Source organism: Salvelinus sp. IW2-2015, unplaced genomic scaffold (assembly GCF_002910315.2).
Source record: "Salvelinus sp. IW2-2015 unplaced genomic scaffold, ASM291031v2 Un_scaffold16283, whole genome shotgun sequence".
Lineage (NCBI taxonomy): Eukaryota > Metazoa > Chordata > Actinopteri > Salmoniformes > Salmonidae > Salvelinus > Salvelinus sp. IW2-2015.
In genome coordinates this window covers 362,260-377,021 of record NW_019957521.1, presented here as the reverse complement: position 1 = coordinate 377,021, position 14,762 = coordinate 362,260, and the positions used below count along the sequence as shown (strand labels likewise).

Below are 14,762 nucleotides of genomic sequence, written 5' to 3'. Positions count from 1 at the left end.
ATGTCTTGTGGCTCTTTATTTCAGCATGATGTCTGTAATGCAACACACAGTCCTCATCTAGATCTGTTCCTGATGAACAATTAGACACTGCAGGTGAACATCTACAAAGGGTTAAGGCTGCCCCTTCACCCTCAGGCTGAATGCCAACATTCAGGTTTTTCCTGGTGTAGGCACATTGTCTCAAGTCAGAGAGCGTGTTGATTCCACCTGCACTGATCGTTTGAGGGATGAGCGTCGCATAGGAGTGACACGATCTGATGTAAGACAATGAATGGGTGTAGGCTAGGTGTGTTCTAGCCTGGGCTCAGATCTGTTAGTGCTTTAACATGTTTAGCATGACAATGGCCATTGGAGTTGGCATAGTCATGCATTACCATACTCCCAAATCTCGTTAATCACTTGGCTGTTGAGAACGAACATGCAGAAAGCTTGGGATTGAGGCAAGAGTTGACAGGACAGCACACACAGTTTTGGGACCAAGCTATGTGTTTTCCTGACCCGATAGTGAATGTTAGCCCTATCATTACAGGGAGTGGTTCTGGTCTGTTTCTTCGGCTCTGCAGCACTCTACATCTGGGCCGTGGGAATCCTGGCAGCAGGTCAGAGTTCAACCATGACTTGGACCTACTCAGGACAGTTTGTCATGGAGGTTTGTGCAATAACTCATTAATGTATTAATTCAAGGTCAATTTAATTGAGAGATGAGATCCTCTTAGACTCACCTATAAACTCTGCCCTATTTACAAGTCAACCCCTGGATCAATTAGATGTATTGATCTGTTAATTGCTTTAACTGTCTGCCGATGACTAAATGATACCAGGTATCAGGCTGTGGTGCGTTTGTGATGGTAAGAAGATAAAATGACAGTGGCTCAGCTCTCTCACCACTAACATCATATAAAACCTTACAGTAGCTAAATGAAAATCAGAGTTAAAGATCTTGAACCCAGTTTCGTCTCTACAGAGCTTTCTGAACCTACACTTGTCCCATTTCTCTCGGGTGTTGCAAACCCGCTCCATCGCCATCACGCCCACCCTTCTGGTRACCATCTTCAAGGACGTCACCCATGAACGACTTCCTCAACGTGTTGCAGAGCATGCAGGTTTTTTGTGTAAAAATAAATAAACATCTTTAAGCAGATGAGTCAGGTCAGACAGCAGATCCCCTTTATCTAGTTTCATGTCTACACCCCAGCTCAACCCTTACTCTATCCTCAACCCTAACCCTCAACCCTAACCCTAATCCTAACCCTAGCTTCATGCCCACACTAGGGTGACCACATGTCCCGGATTGTGTGGGGAAGTCCTGCATTTTGTCCCTTTGTTCTGTGTCCTGCAACCAAACAATCATATCCAGCATTTGATCAACAAATTCAAACACCACTAATTTAGAAAAAAAGGTTGATTTGTCCCGTATTTCAGTCAGACATTCCAACCAGTCTCTTGCAGTCACGTTTGGCTTTATGCAAGGATATATATCATAAGGATGTGGTACTGGTGATGTTTAACACTTCTCCAATCGTTGTTGAGATCTGACATTCTTTGCAGCGCAAGACGAGTTATAGGGGGCCAATGTCATAGACCTATCGTCAACCAATCACGTTTCTCAAATCCTTTCGGGATAAATTCCAGCTAAACTTGGAGAGGACAGTTATGCATAACTACTAAAAAAAAGCGTGCTTCTGACGAGGAGCTAGAAAGTAAGTAAATAGTCGGATTAGACTGAAAGATAGGGGATTTAGTCAAATTTGTGAGGCTCTCCAGTCTCCATGCTCATTAGGTGCTCATTCAACATATTGGCTGCTGCTTCACTCAATCCCCTTTTTAAAGTATCCCGTACCCTTCCTAGCTGTTTAAAATTCTCTGAGACCAACCAGAAATGTTTCCTTTGCCAAATCTTCCCAGATTTTCATAAAACAGCCACACATGTGGCCTCTCGTTTCTGCATCACCAAATKTTGCGCAAGGCAAAAGAGTAGACTAAGTGCAGGATCAGAGGTGTAGGTGCTACTGGAGCACACTGGAGTTCCACCACTTCTCACACTGGAGCTCAGCCACTTCTCACACTGGAGCCTCAGCACTTCTCACACTGGAGCTCAGCCAACTTCTCACACTGGAGCTCAGCCACACTTCTACACTGGAGCTCAGCCACTTCTCACACTGGAAGTTCCACACCTTTCACACTGGAGCTCAGCCACTTCTCACACTGTAGTTCACCACTTCTCACACTGGAGCTCAGCCACTTCTCACACTGTAGTTCACCACTTCTCACACTGGAGCTCAGCATTCTCACACTGTGTTCCACCCTTCTCACCTGGAGCTCAGCCACTTCTCAGCTGTAGTTCACCACTTCTCACACTGGAGCTCAGCCACTTCTCACACTTGGAGCTCAGCCACTCTTCTCACACTGGAGTTCCACCACTTTCACACTGGAGTTCAGCCACTTCTCACACTGGAGCTCAGCCACTTCTCACACTGCAGTTCAGCCACATCTCACACTTGCAGTTCCACCACCTTCTCACACTGGAGTTCCACCATTTCTCACACTGTAAGTTCAGCACTTCTCACACTGGAGTTCACCACTTCTCACACTGGAGTTCAGCCACTTCTCACACTGGAGCTCAGCCACTTCTCACACTGGAGCTCAGCCACTTCTCACACTGGAGCTCAGCCACTTCTCACCAACTGTAGTTCACCACTTCTCACACTGGAGCTCAGCCTTTCTCACACCAGAGCTCCGCCCTTCTCACAATGGTGCTCTTTTAGTGAAGTTAGATCAAAGCTGAATCAATGTCTTGGAAGATCACATAATGATTCATTAGTGTTCTACATAACATAATCCAGTATAATAGCATAGTATAACGGTACTGTTACACAAGAAAACCCACCTCATTTCTTTGACACTTTAGGATGGTTAGCTGAATAGTAAAAAAAGAAATTCTCATGTAGCAAAAACGCAGAATGTGCTTTGATTGAAACAAAATACAGGAAGACTACAGTTAGTTAACACCATCTGCCTCATTTGCTCACGAAACAGTAATTCAAGAAGAGCTAAATGTGTATTCCCACGAAACTGATTGAGATCAAATGATTGGCATGCAGATGCAGTTTGGACGCTTACCGGTAAAACGTGAATAATTGTCACAATTTACAGCGATGGCCTATTTTGAAATTAGATATGCCTAACTTGATGTTTGAGGGTGTTAAAAATTGAACATTTTCTTGAGACGATATGTATGGGCATAGGCAGACATTGCTATTGGAGGGCATTTTATAATGATATTCAATAGGCTACATCTGTCAGTACAAACTTTGAGAACCTATGACATAATTTACATTTTATCGTGTGTGTGTGTGTGGGGGGGGGGGTGGGGGTTCTGAGCAATGTTGCCTCTATGCCACGCAGCTCCCCTTTGACTGCTGAGTTTTCCCTGTTCGTTAACGCTATCAGCGTTTTCCTTTACTGTGACAGTTGTGATCGAATCAACTAATACTGGCCACTTTCATACCAAAACGAAATATGCAAGAGATTTTGCTGTAGGCAGAACGTATCTGAGTAGGATTCTATTGCACCCATACTCTACATAGACCTGTGCAGCATAACCAATCAGAGCTGCACTAGGCCTATATGCAAATAGACCATTGCCATATATGGATCTTTGCCATTTACTTTGAACTGGACTATGTTTACAGCTGTGATGCTGAGTAGATGTGCTTGTTTTGAAATCAAAGCAAGAGCTGCATGTACCCACATCCACATTTTGTTCATATCCTTTGCTAGTTAGTGAGTTATTAGCCCAGTTATAGATCATTTGTAGTCAGTAATAGGGGAATGATTGCTTCCTACAAGAGCACAAAACGTGTACGTACATTTCTAAATATCTTTGAAAAGTGAGTCAAGTAGAGAAAGCTTTTTTTGTCTTAAAGGGGCAGTGTTGTATTTTGAGACAGACTTGAATAAGCTAAGTTGCCAATGGGCAGAAGGTAGCATCATTTGTTTGATTCTAAGTAATAATGATATGGAAATAATAATGCATTTTATTTTGTAAAGTGATTTCTTGCATTACACAACACAAAAACATTTTCAGTCACCTCCTTATCTGTAGGATAAGTCTCATGGAATGTACAGTCGTGGCCAAAAGTTTTGAGAATGACACAAATATTAATTTTCACAAAGTCTGCTGCCTCAGTTTGTATGATGGCAATTTGCATATACTCCAGAATGTTATGAAGAGTGATCAGATGAATTACAATTAATTGCAAAGTCACTCTTTGCCATGCAAATGAACTGAATCCCCMAAAAACATTTCCACTGTATTTCAGCCCTGCCACAAAAGGACCAGCTGACATCATGTCAGTGATTCTCTCGTTAACACAGGTGTGAGTGTTGACGAGGACAAAGTTGGAGATCACTCTGTCATGCTGATTGAGTTCGAATAACAGACTGGAAGCTTCAAAATGAGGGTGGTGCTTGGAATCATTGTTCTTCCTCTGTCAATCATGGTTACCTGCAAGGAAATACGTGTCGTCATCATTGCTTTGCACAAAAAGGGCTTCACAGGCAAGGATATTGCTGCCAGTAAGATTGCACCTAAATCAACCATTTATCGGATCATCAARAACTTCAAGGAGAGCGGTTCAATAGTTGTGAAGAAGGCTTCAGGGCGCCCAAGAAAGTCCAGCAAGCGCCAAGACCATCTCTTAAAGTTGATTCAGCTGCGGGATCGAGGAACCACCAGTACAGAGCTTGCTCAGGAATGGCAGCAGGCAGGTGTGAGTGCATCTGCACGTACAGTGAGGCGAAGACTTTTGGAGGATGGCCTGGTGTCAAGAAGGGCAGCAAAGAAGCCACTTCTCTCCAGGAAAAACATCAGGGACAGACTGATATTCTGCAAAAGGTACAGGGATTGGACTGCTGAGGATTGGGGTAAAGTTATTTTATCTGATGTATCCCCTTTCGATTGTTTGGGGCATCCGGAAAAAAGCTTGTCCGGAGAAGACAAGGTGAGCGCTACCATCAGTCCTGTGTCATGCCAACAGTAAAGCATCCTGAGACAATTCATGTGTGGGGTTGCTTCTCAGCCAAGGGAGTAGGCTCACTCACAATTTTGCCAAAGAACACGGCCATGAATAAAGAATAGTACCAACACATCCTCCGCAACTTCTCCCAACCATCCAGGAACAGTTTGATGACGAGCAACACCTTTTCCAGCATGATGGAGCACCTTGCCATAAGGCAAAAGTGATAACTAAGTGGCTTGGGGAACAAAACATCGATATTTTGGATCCATGGCCAGGAAACTCCCCAGACCTTAATCCCATTGAGAACTTGTGGTCAATCCTCAAGAGGCGGGTAGACAAACAAAACCCCACAAATTCTGACAAACTCCAAGCATTGATTATGCAAGAATGGGCTGCCTTCAGTCAGGATGTGGCCCAGAAGTTAATTGACAGCATGCCAGGGCAGATTGCAGGTGTCTTGAAAAAGAAGGGTCGACACTGCAAATATTGACTCTTTGCATCAACTTYATGTAATTGTCAATAAAAGCCTTTGACACTTATGAAATGTTTGTAATTATACTTCAGTATTCCATAGTAACATCTGACAAAATGGAAATTAATATTTGTGTCATTCTCAAAACTTTTGGCCACGACTGTAGGCCTACATTGAACACCACACATTGGCTGCTAATGTAGGCTGAATGATAGAACAGCTATTTCCATGTTAAAATGTTATGGGATGCATTTTCTCCATAATTTTTTATGGGGACACCTACATTATGATCAAATAGCCACAGTAGCCCACTTGGCCAAGGTTAAAACTGTACTTTAAAGTGGATACATCCTCAGTGTTTACAGAATTTTCAGAACTTTGAAGTTTGTGCTCAAGAACATTGGTGCTGAACATTTTTGTTTATGTTTTACATTTTTAAATGTAACCCTTATTTAACTAGCCATGTCAGTTAAGAACAAATTCTTATTTACAATGACGGCCTACAGCGGCCAAACCTGGATGACGTGCGCCACCCTATGTACTCCCAATCACAGCCGGTTGTGATACAGCCTGGATTCGACAAGGGAGTCTGTAGTGAYGCCTACTAGCACTGAGATGCAGTGCCTTAGACCTCTGCGCCACTCAAGAGTCCGCGTAGGCTACAATATCCTGTGAATGTCTTGCAAAATCATCCTATTGTCCCGCATTTTGGGTATTTTAAGCGTGGTCACCCTAGACCACACCCCAGCTCAATCCTAACCCTAGCCTCAACCCTAACCCTACCTTCATGTCCACAACCCGGTTCCACCCTAACTCTCGCCTCAACCCTAACCATAACCCAAACCCTAGTTTTATCTCCACAGCCTGGTTCAACCCTAGCCTTTACCCTAACCCTACCCCTAGCTTCATGTCCACAACCCGGTCCAACCCTAACCCCTGTCTCAACCACAAACCTAGCTCTAGCTTCAGCTCCACACCCCGGCTCAACCCTAACCCTAACCCCAGGCAAGCTGTTGCATTCCAACAGAGTAGTTGGTTGATGATTTCTGTTACTCTCACTCAGCTGCCATTCCAACAGAGTAGTTGGTTGATGCTTTCTGTTTCTGTCACTCAGCTGCCATTTACTTTGATTCCCATCCTCACTTTCACCAGTTTGTCATCCTTCATGACTGAATTTGCCAATGGATTGTAAGTATACTGTGAATATGCTGAAAACGATACAATTTTTGCTACATTAAATGGTATATTTTAAAGAACATCATATGATAATATGAGAAGATTAAACGTACAATTTTTTTGATACGAATGATTTCTGTTGCAATCACCATTCTTTCAGATTTTGGAAGATTGGGGAGGAGTTGTGATCCTGCTGGTGTGTTGTATCAACATGTACTTTGTGGTCATCTATGTAACCGTTTTGGACAGCGTGTGGCTATACGTGCTGGCTGTTTTTCTTTGCATAGGATATTTGGGATTTGTAGGTTACCTGGTAAGTATTTCTTTTAGTTTAGGCTGTTTATTTATTACTGATAGCTTTGTGTGGTCATTTTTAAAGGTTTTTCACTCTTTGATTTCTATGTCGTGCGATGCATACCAAACTAAAATGGTAATATAGAGGACCATTTTAATCTTCAAYCACTGAGTCAGTTATTAACCATTTGACAAACTTTGCATGAGGACAGTTATATGTGTGGGAATGCCCTCCTGACAGTAGAATGATTATTAATTGTACTGAATCTCTCACACCCCTTTCTCCCCTCTGTCTCTCAGTTCCTTTCTCCCTCTCTCTAGGTGTCGTTTAGTCTGATAGCATTAGGGGTGTCCTGTCTGGATGTCACCAGCAGGGTCAGGAACGACACCACAGTTCTGATACAGCAGGTGTGTGTGTGTGTGTGTGTGTGGTGTGTGTGTGTGTGTGTGTGTGTGTGTGTGTGTGTGTGTGTGTGTGTGTGTGTGTGTGTGTGTGTGTGTGTGTGTGTGTGTGTGTGTGTGTGTGTGTGTGTGTGTGTGTGTGTGTGTGTGTGCTATGCGAGAATCCTTGGGATATTTTTACGTTAATTGACATATTAATGGTAATAGGACTTGCTTTGGGATGAATCTAGAAAATGATTGTGAAATGGTACTGTAAATGTCAATATATTATTTATTCACTTAGTGACTGAATTACATCTTGAAATGGTTAACTCAAATAGATTCTCCTATTTTTATGTATGTGGTGGTCAATGAGATCTACCATAGAAAAATGGTAAATGGTTTCATAATGTAGGTGCTTGACAGAAGCCTAGCATTCCTCAACTCCTGAAACTACTTTTCCATTAGACGTCATTGACCATCACATAAACATTAGGGCCATCTATTTGATGTGCTATGAGATCAGTGTTTGCCCTCTACCTGTTTGTTTGTCTTGTCTGTATAATCTTTAAAAATATCTAATAAAAAAAACTTGATTACATTTTTGTATCGTACAGTCTGTACAGGAGCACCTTCAGGTAACCTGGTGGGTAGGAGCTTCGGGCCAGTAACCGAAAGGTTGCTGGATCGAATCCCAGAGCTGACAATCTGTCGTTCTGCCCCTGAGCAAGGCAGTTAACCCACTATTCCCTGGGCACCGATGACGTGGTTGTCGATAAAGGCAGCCCCCCGCACCTCTCTAATTCAGAGGTGTTGCGTTAAATGCAGAAGACATTTCAGTTGAATGCATTCAGTTGTACAAGTGACAAGATATCTCCCTTTCCAAATATCACCTTCAAGGCTCATTGCATATCCTCACAGCACAGGTTTCATAATGCACGTGCTTGGCAGAAGCCTAGCATTCCTCCACTCTGCCACAGGGAGGCACTGTTGACTAAAACTCATGGTAATGTTTAAAAGTACCAGACTACCAGTACTGTAGTCTGAACAACAAACATTCAATGCCATGAGTTTTTACATTTTGTGAAAGTGCATCACTTTATTTTTATTTGTAGATCCACCATGTTCATCTTATTTCACCTCAAATATAAGTCTTGATTGCTTCTGGATCCAATTGCTCCCATGTATAGCTAATGTTGTTGATTGGAATTCTTATGCTAGTATGCACAATTATGTCATTACATTTCCTGTAGAAGACTGGTAGAGTCATTGTTATAAGAGTTTAGCATATTTCAGTCCTCAAGTGCCGTGCTGTGACTATGAAATAGAGCGCCAAACAGGTTTTCTTTGCATTGTGGTGGTTGGGAACGTTTTCCTGTCATTGAGGCAGCAGCCTTATGTAAGGAGGAGGGAGTTTTTGTTTTTCTCTATGAGCCAATCTTTCCCTGCATAGGCCTCTCTAACAGCCTGTCCAGCAGGGCCCTTTCCTGGAAACATAGCCCAGCAGAGGCCACTAAGGGGCAGGGGAGGGAGGAGGGAGGGGAGGGGAGGTGGGCTTCCAGCAAATCACATGATCCTAGACCTAAAGTCCCAGTCCTACATAAAGCTCAGATGTGATCTCCATAGTCGCCATAGCCAAGTATGGAGGGGGCAGACATTGAACATGTATGCTAGATTTACAGAGTCTGATTGGAGATACAGTTGAAGTCGGAAGTTTACATACACCTTAGCCAAATACATTTCAACTCAGTTTTTCACAATTTCTGACATTTAATCCTAGTATAAATTCTCTGTCTTAGGTCAGTTAGGATCACCACTTTATTTTAAGAATGTGAAATGCCAGAATAATAGTAGAGAGTATGATTTATTTAAGCTTTTATTTCTTTCATCACATTCCCAGTGAGTCAGAGGTTTACATACACTCAATTAGTATTTGGTAGCAWTGCCTTTAAATTGTTTAACTTGGGTCAAACGTTTCGGGTAGCCTTCCACAAGCTTCCCACAATAAGTTGGGTGAATTTTGGCCCATTCCTCCTGACAGATCTGGTGTAGCTGAGTCAGGTTTGTAGGCCTCCTTGCTAGCACACGCTTTTTCAGTTCTGCCCACAAATTTTCCATAGGATTGAGGTCAGGGCTTTGTGATGGCCACTCCAATACCTTGACTTTGTTGTCCTTAAGCCATTTTGCCACAACTTTGGAAGTATGCTTGGGGTCATTGTCCATTTGAAAGACACATTTGCAACCAAGCTTTAACTTCCTGACTGATGTCTTGAGATGTTGCTTCAATATATCCACATAATTTTCATTCGTTATGATGCCATCTATTTTGTGAAGTGCACCAGTCCCTCCTGCAGCAAAGCACCCCCACAACATGATGCTGCCACCCCCATTCTTGGCTTCGCAAGCCTCCCCCTTTCTCTCCAAACATAACGATGGTCATTAGGCCAAACAGTTCTATTTTTGTTTCATCAGACCAGAGGACATTTCCCATGTGCAATTGCAAACCGTAGCCTGGCTTTTTTATGGCGGTTTTGGAGCAGTGGCTTCTTCCTTGCTGAGCGGCCTTTCAGGTTATGTTGATATAGGACTCGTTTACTGTGGATATAGATGCTTTTGTACCTGTTTTCTCCCAGCATCTTCACAAAGTCCTTTGCTGTTGTTCTGGGATTGATTTGCACCTTTCGCACCAAAGTACGTTCATCTCTAGGAGACAGAACGCGCCTCCTTCCTGAGCGTATGACGGCTGCGTGGTCCCATGGTGTTTATACTTGCGTACTATTGTTTGTACAGTTGAACGTGTACCTTCAGGCATTTGGAAATTGCTCCCAAGGATGAACCAGACTTGTGGAGGTCTAAAAAAAAAAATCTGAGGTCTTGGCTGATTTCTTTGATATTTCCATGATTGTCAAGCAAAGAAGCACTGAGTTTGAAGGTAGGCCTTGAAATACATCCACAGGTACACCTCCAATTGACTCAAATGATGTCAGTTAGCCTATCAGAAGCTTCTAAAGCCATGACATAATTTTCTGGAATTTTCCAAGCTGTTTAAAGGCACAGTCAACTTAGTGTATGTAAACTTCTGACCCACTGGAATTGTGATACAGTGAATTATAAGTGAAACAATCTGTCTGTAAACAATTGTTGGAAAAATTACTTKTGTCATGCGCAACGTAGATGTCCTAAACGATTTGCCAAAACTATAGTTTGTTAACAAGAAATTTGTGGTGGTTGAAAAACGASTTTTAATGACTCCACCTTAAGTGTATGTAAACTTCCGACTTCAACTGTATGTAATATGGTTAATTACATTTTTAGGTTAATGTTTAATTTAAACAGTGTATTCTCAAATTAATATTGTGTTGTTATTGTGTTATATTTAATTTTTTTGAAACAGAATTTAATAAGATGAAGTTTGATGGTGAATAGATAATTATCTGCACATTTGTATTGTTTTGTACAAAGATTGATGGATCCGGATTCTCTGACCTTGCTCTTTTCAGATAACTAAGATTGGAACTAAAGAATAAGATAGGACATTTGAAATTACTTTGTCTAATTATTTATTTAAAAAAAGCTTTGCTTGAAACTTCTCATCATGTTTATAACACAATTTTATAACATAAAATGTTCAACTCAATTATCTTTCAGTGATTATTTGGGAAATCAATTGCTGCTGTGCTGTTTTGCAACATCATGTAGGCTACTTGTATATTAGTTGCAGTATACGTGTAACACCACAATGGTTAATTTGTAATCTACATAATTTGACTTAATATTAATAATAAAAACACATGATTTAAAGCAATGTCGCATGATGATTTGAATTACTCTTCGCATTTTCTTCATTGTCCTTAATCCTCTCTCCCTACTCCACTTCTAATGTTTGTTTGGTGAATTTTTGTCAGGTCTCACCAAGTTGTGTAGTTTGTTTCCCACAGGTAGAACACTACTCTCTTTCACTAGTTAACAATTGGGTTTCATCTTTTGAAATGAAGATGCCAAATTGATAGATACACTACTGCTGCTAAAAATGGAAACGATAGCATGTCATCTGAGTGTTTAAACCTGAGCTCTTCCATTACTGGACACCGAACAGTAACTTATCCCTGTTGCGCCCTTGTGTGTCACTTTGCAATTCATAGTCAAAACAGGGCCTCAGCATCAGCTGTCCTTCTCTCTCTTTCTCCATCTTTCTAGTTCTCTCTTTCTCAGTCCCTCTCTCTGTCTCTCTCTTTCTCAGTCCCTCTCTCTGAGTCTCTCTCTTTCTCAGTCCATTTCTATGTCTCTCTCTGTCTCTCTCTCTTTGTCACTCACTCCCTCTCTGTCTCTCTCTCTTTCTCAGTCCCTTTCTCTCTCTCTCAGCTCTTATAGCTCGGAGGAATGCAAAGACAACATGACCAGGAGAGAGACACTTTAAAGACAGACAGACGAGAAGCACCACCAGAAAACAAGCACAGAGAAAATATTTCAAGTTTAATTTGTGTCATCAGAGGCCTCATTTTCTACTTTGAGCCTCATGACATTTTCCAGGTCATCCAGTTGATGCTAATTTGACATACATTCACAATGCATCTGTGTTGCTGTGTAAAAACAGTCCGAAAGCAGGAATGCAAACAGCTGTGCCATTCTTGTTTATGCTTTAGTTTTGTGGTTGACGTTTTGATCCGGATCTATGGTCCTGGCAGTAGGGCCCCAGAGTTTCTCTCTCTCTGCTCCAGTGTTGTTAGTTGGGTTAGTCATAAAGAAACAACATCTTCCGCCTTTTGCGTCCTCTGCTCAGTGCTCCTGTTAGAATACACAGGTTGGCTTCCAAAACATGCCGCACCCAAAAGAGATGCAGAATTCCCAAATTCCCAACCAAAAGAGATGCAGAATTCCCAAATTCCCAACCAAAAGAAATGCAGAATTCCCTGATGTATGTCCCTCTCTCTGTGTGCATGTCCATAAGCATTTCATCAATGTGTTATCTTATTTCCATTCATTTCCGGTCACAGTATACACCTGCCTCACATCACACAGTCAGTCAGAGCGCTCAGCCCTTACTGCACTACAGGTGTGTTCTGAAATTCACCCTCTGTTGCTGTTGAAGGTGTTATTGTTACACATTATTTCAGCGTCAAAAGCATTTAAAAATGATAAGAAACACATTTGTTCATCCATTTCAGTGTGTTCTGTGGAGCTGGTGAAATGTATTTTTAGACAACAATCAAAAATAGAAACTGCACCTCAGGAGGTACAGTGCATTCGGAAAGTATTCAGACCCTTCACTTTTTCCACATTTTGTTACGTTACAGCCTTATTCTAAAATGGATGTAATTATTTTTCCCCTCATCAATCTACACACAATACCCCATAATGACAAAGTGAAAAAAGTTTTTTTTTCTTTTTTTCGGAAATGTATTAAAAATAAAAAACAGAAATACTTTATTTACGTAAATATTCAGACACTTTGCAATGAGACTCGAAATTGAGCTCAGGTGCATCCTGTTTCCATTGATCATCCTTGAGATGTTTCTACAGCTTGATTGGAGTCCACCTGTGGTGAATTCAATTGATTGGACATGATTTGGAAAGGCACACACCTGTCTATATAAGGTCCCACAGCTGATAGTGCATGTCAGAGCAAAAACCAAGCCATGAAGTCAAAGGAATTGTCCACAAAGCTTTGAAACAAGATTGTGTCGAGGCACAGATCTGGGGAAGGTTACCAACAAATGTATGCAGCATTGAAGGTCCCCAAGAACACAGTGGCTTCCATCATTCTTCAATTTAAGAAGTTTGGTACCACCAAGACTCTTCCTAGAGCTGGCTACCTGGCCAAACTGAGCAATCGGTGGAGAAGGTCCTTGGTCAGGGAGGTGACCAAGAACTCGATGGCCAATCTGACAGAGCTCCAGAGTTCCTCTGTGGAGATGGGAGAACCTTCCAGAAGGACAACCATCTCTGCAGCACTCCACCAATCAGGCCTTTAAGGTAGAGTGGCCAGACGGAAGCCACTCCTCAGTAAAAGGCACATGACAGCCCACTTGGAGTGTGCCACCTAAAGGACTCTCAGACCATGAGAAACAAGATTTATGCTGCAGGGAGTTTTTTTCAGCGGTAGGGACTGGGAGACTACTCAAGATCGAGGGAAAGATGAACAAAGCAAGGTACATAGAGATCCTTGATGAAAACTTGCTCCAGTACACTCAGGACCTCAGACTGGGGCGAAGTTTCACCTTCCAACAGGACAACGACCCTAAGCACACAGCCAAGACAACGCAGGAGTGGCTTCGGGACAAGTCTCTGAATGTCGTTGAGTTGCTCAGCCAGAGCCCAGACTTGAACCCGATCAAACATCTCTGGAGAGACCTGAAAATAGCTGTGCAGTGACGCTCCACATCCAACCTGACAGAGCATGAGAGGATCTGCAGAGAAGAATGGGAGAAGCTCCCCAAATACATTTGTGCCAAGCTTGTAGCGTCATACCCAACAAGACTTGAGGCTGTAATCGCTGCCAAAGGAGCTTCAACAAAGCACTGAGTAAAGGGTCTGAATACTTATGTAAATGTGATATTTCAGTTTTTGCTTAGCATAGATTGGTGAGGGAAACAAAAATGTAATCAATTTTAGAATAAGGCTGTAAAGTAACAAAATGTGGAAAAAGTGAAGGGGTCTGAATACTTTTTGAATGCACTGTATGTGATGTGTGTAGCTACCTCTTCCTTCATCTGTATATGATGAAGTGTTGTCATGTTGGAGTGCTGGAAAATTACAACAAATCAACTAAACAGATTACCATTAGTTATGGTGGACATAAACATTATATTTAGCAAAAAATGAATATTTATTTGTAAGGAAACAATCATATACTGTGGATAAACTTGAATGCTTAAGTTCGAAGTGCTGTTTTTTTCTTAGTCATTACTGCAATTACTGAAGTCCTGTGTCTCAATTAACTAAAGATGTATAATATTATCAATGACAATATCAATAAAAACATTATTATTATAATGATGATATATTGAAGAAAAAAATTGCTTGATTTACTAATACAATTTATTACAATCATAAATGCACACTCAGTCGTAACAAAAACAGCTCTGGGACATATTTTGGTGTGGAGTGTGCAGAATGGAGAGGAATGCCTTTGCAACTCCCACTTTCCAAAGATCCAATCCGAAACGAGAAACGGTTTCAAGGCGCCCTTGGTGTTCCATTCGAAGAAAAACAAAGCCCCGGAAAAAAAAATACATCTCACATTTAAAATCGAATTATATTTATAACCAATTCTCTATTTGAGAAATATGTCCGCCGATGTAATCTGTTTTCTTTTCCTCCTCTCGGTAATATCAATTTGACGGTGTTGTTTATCTGTAGTAAGGGGAACTTGAAACCGCCCCTTGCCCCATTTCCTCGGTTGTTTTTCTTCTTTCGCC

General features: G+C 41.8%; 1 pseudogene; it reads left to right on the top strand.

Annotated features, from left to right (window-relative positions):
* LOC112080351 (natural resistance-associated macrophage protein 2-like) lies at positions 1-10,871 on the top strand (annotated as a pseudogene).
* Positions 10,872-14,762: the final 3,891 nt, after the last annotated feature.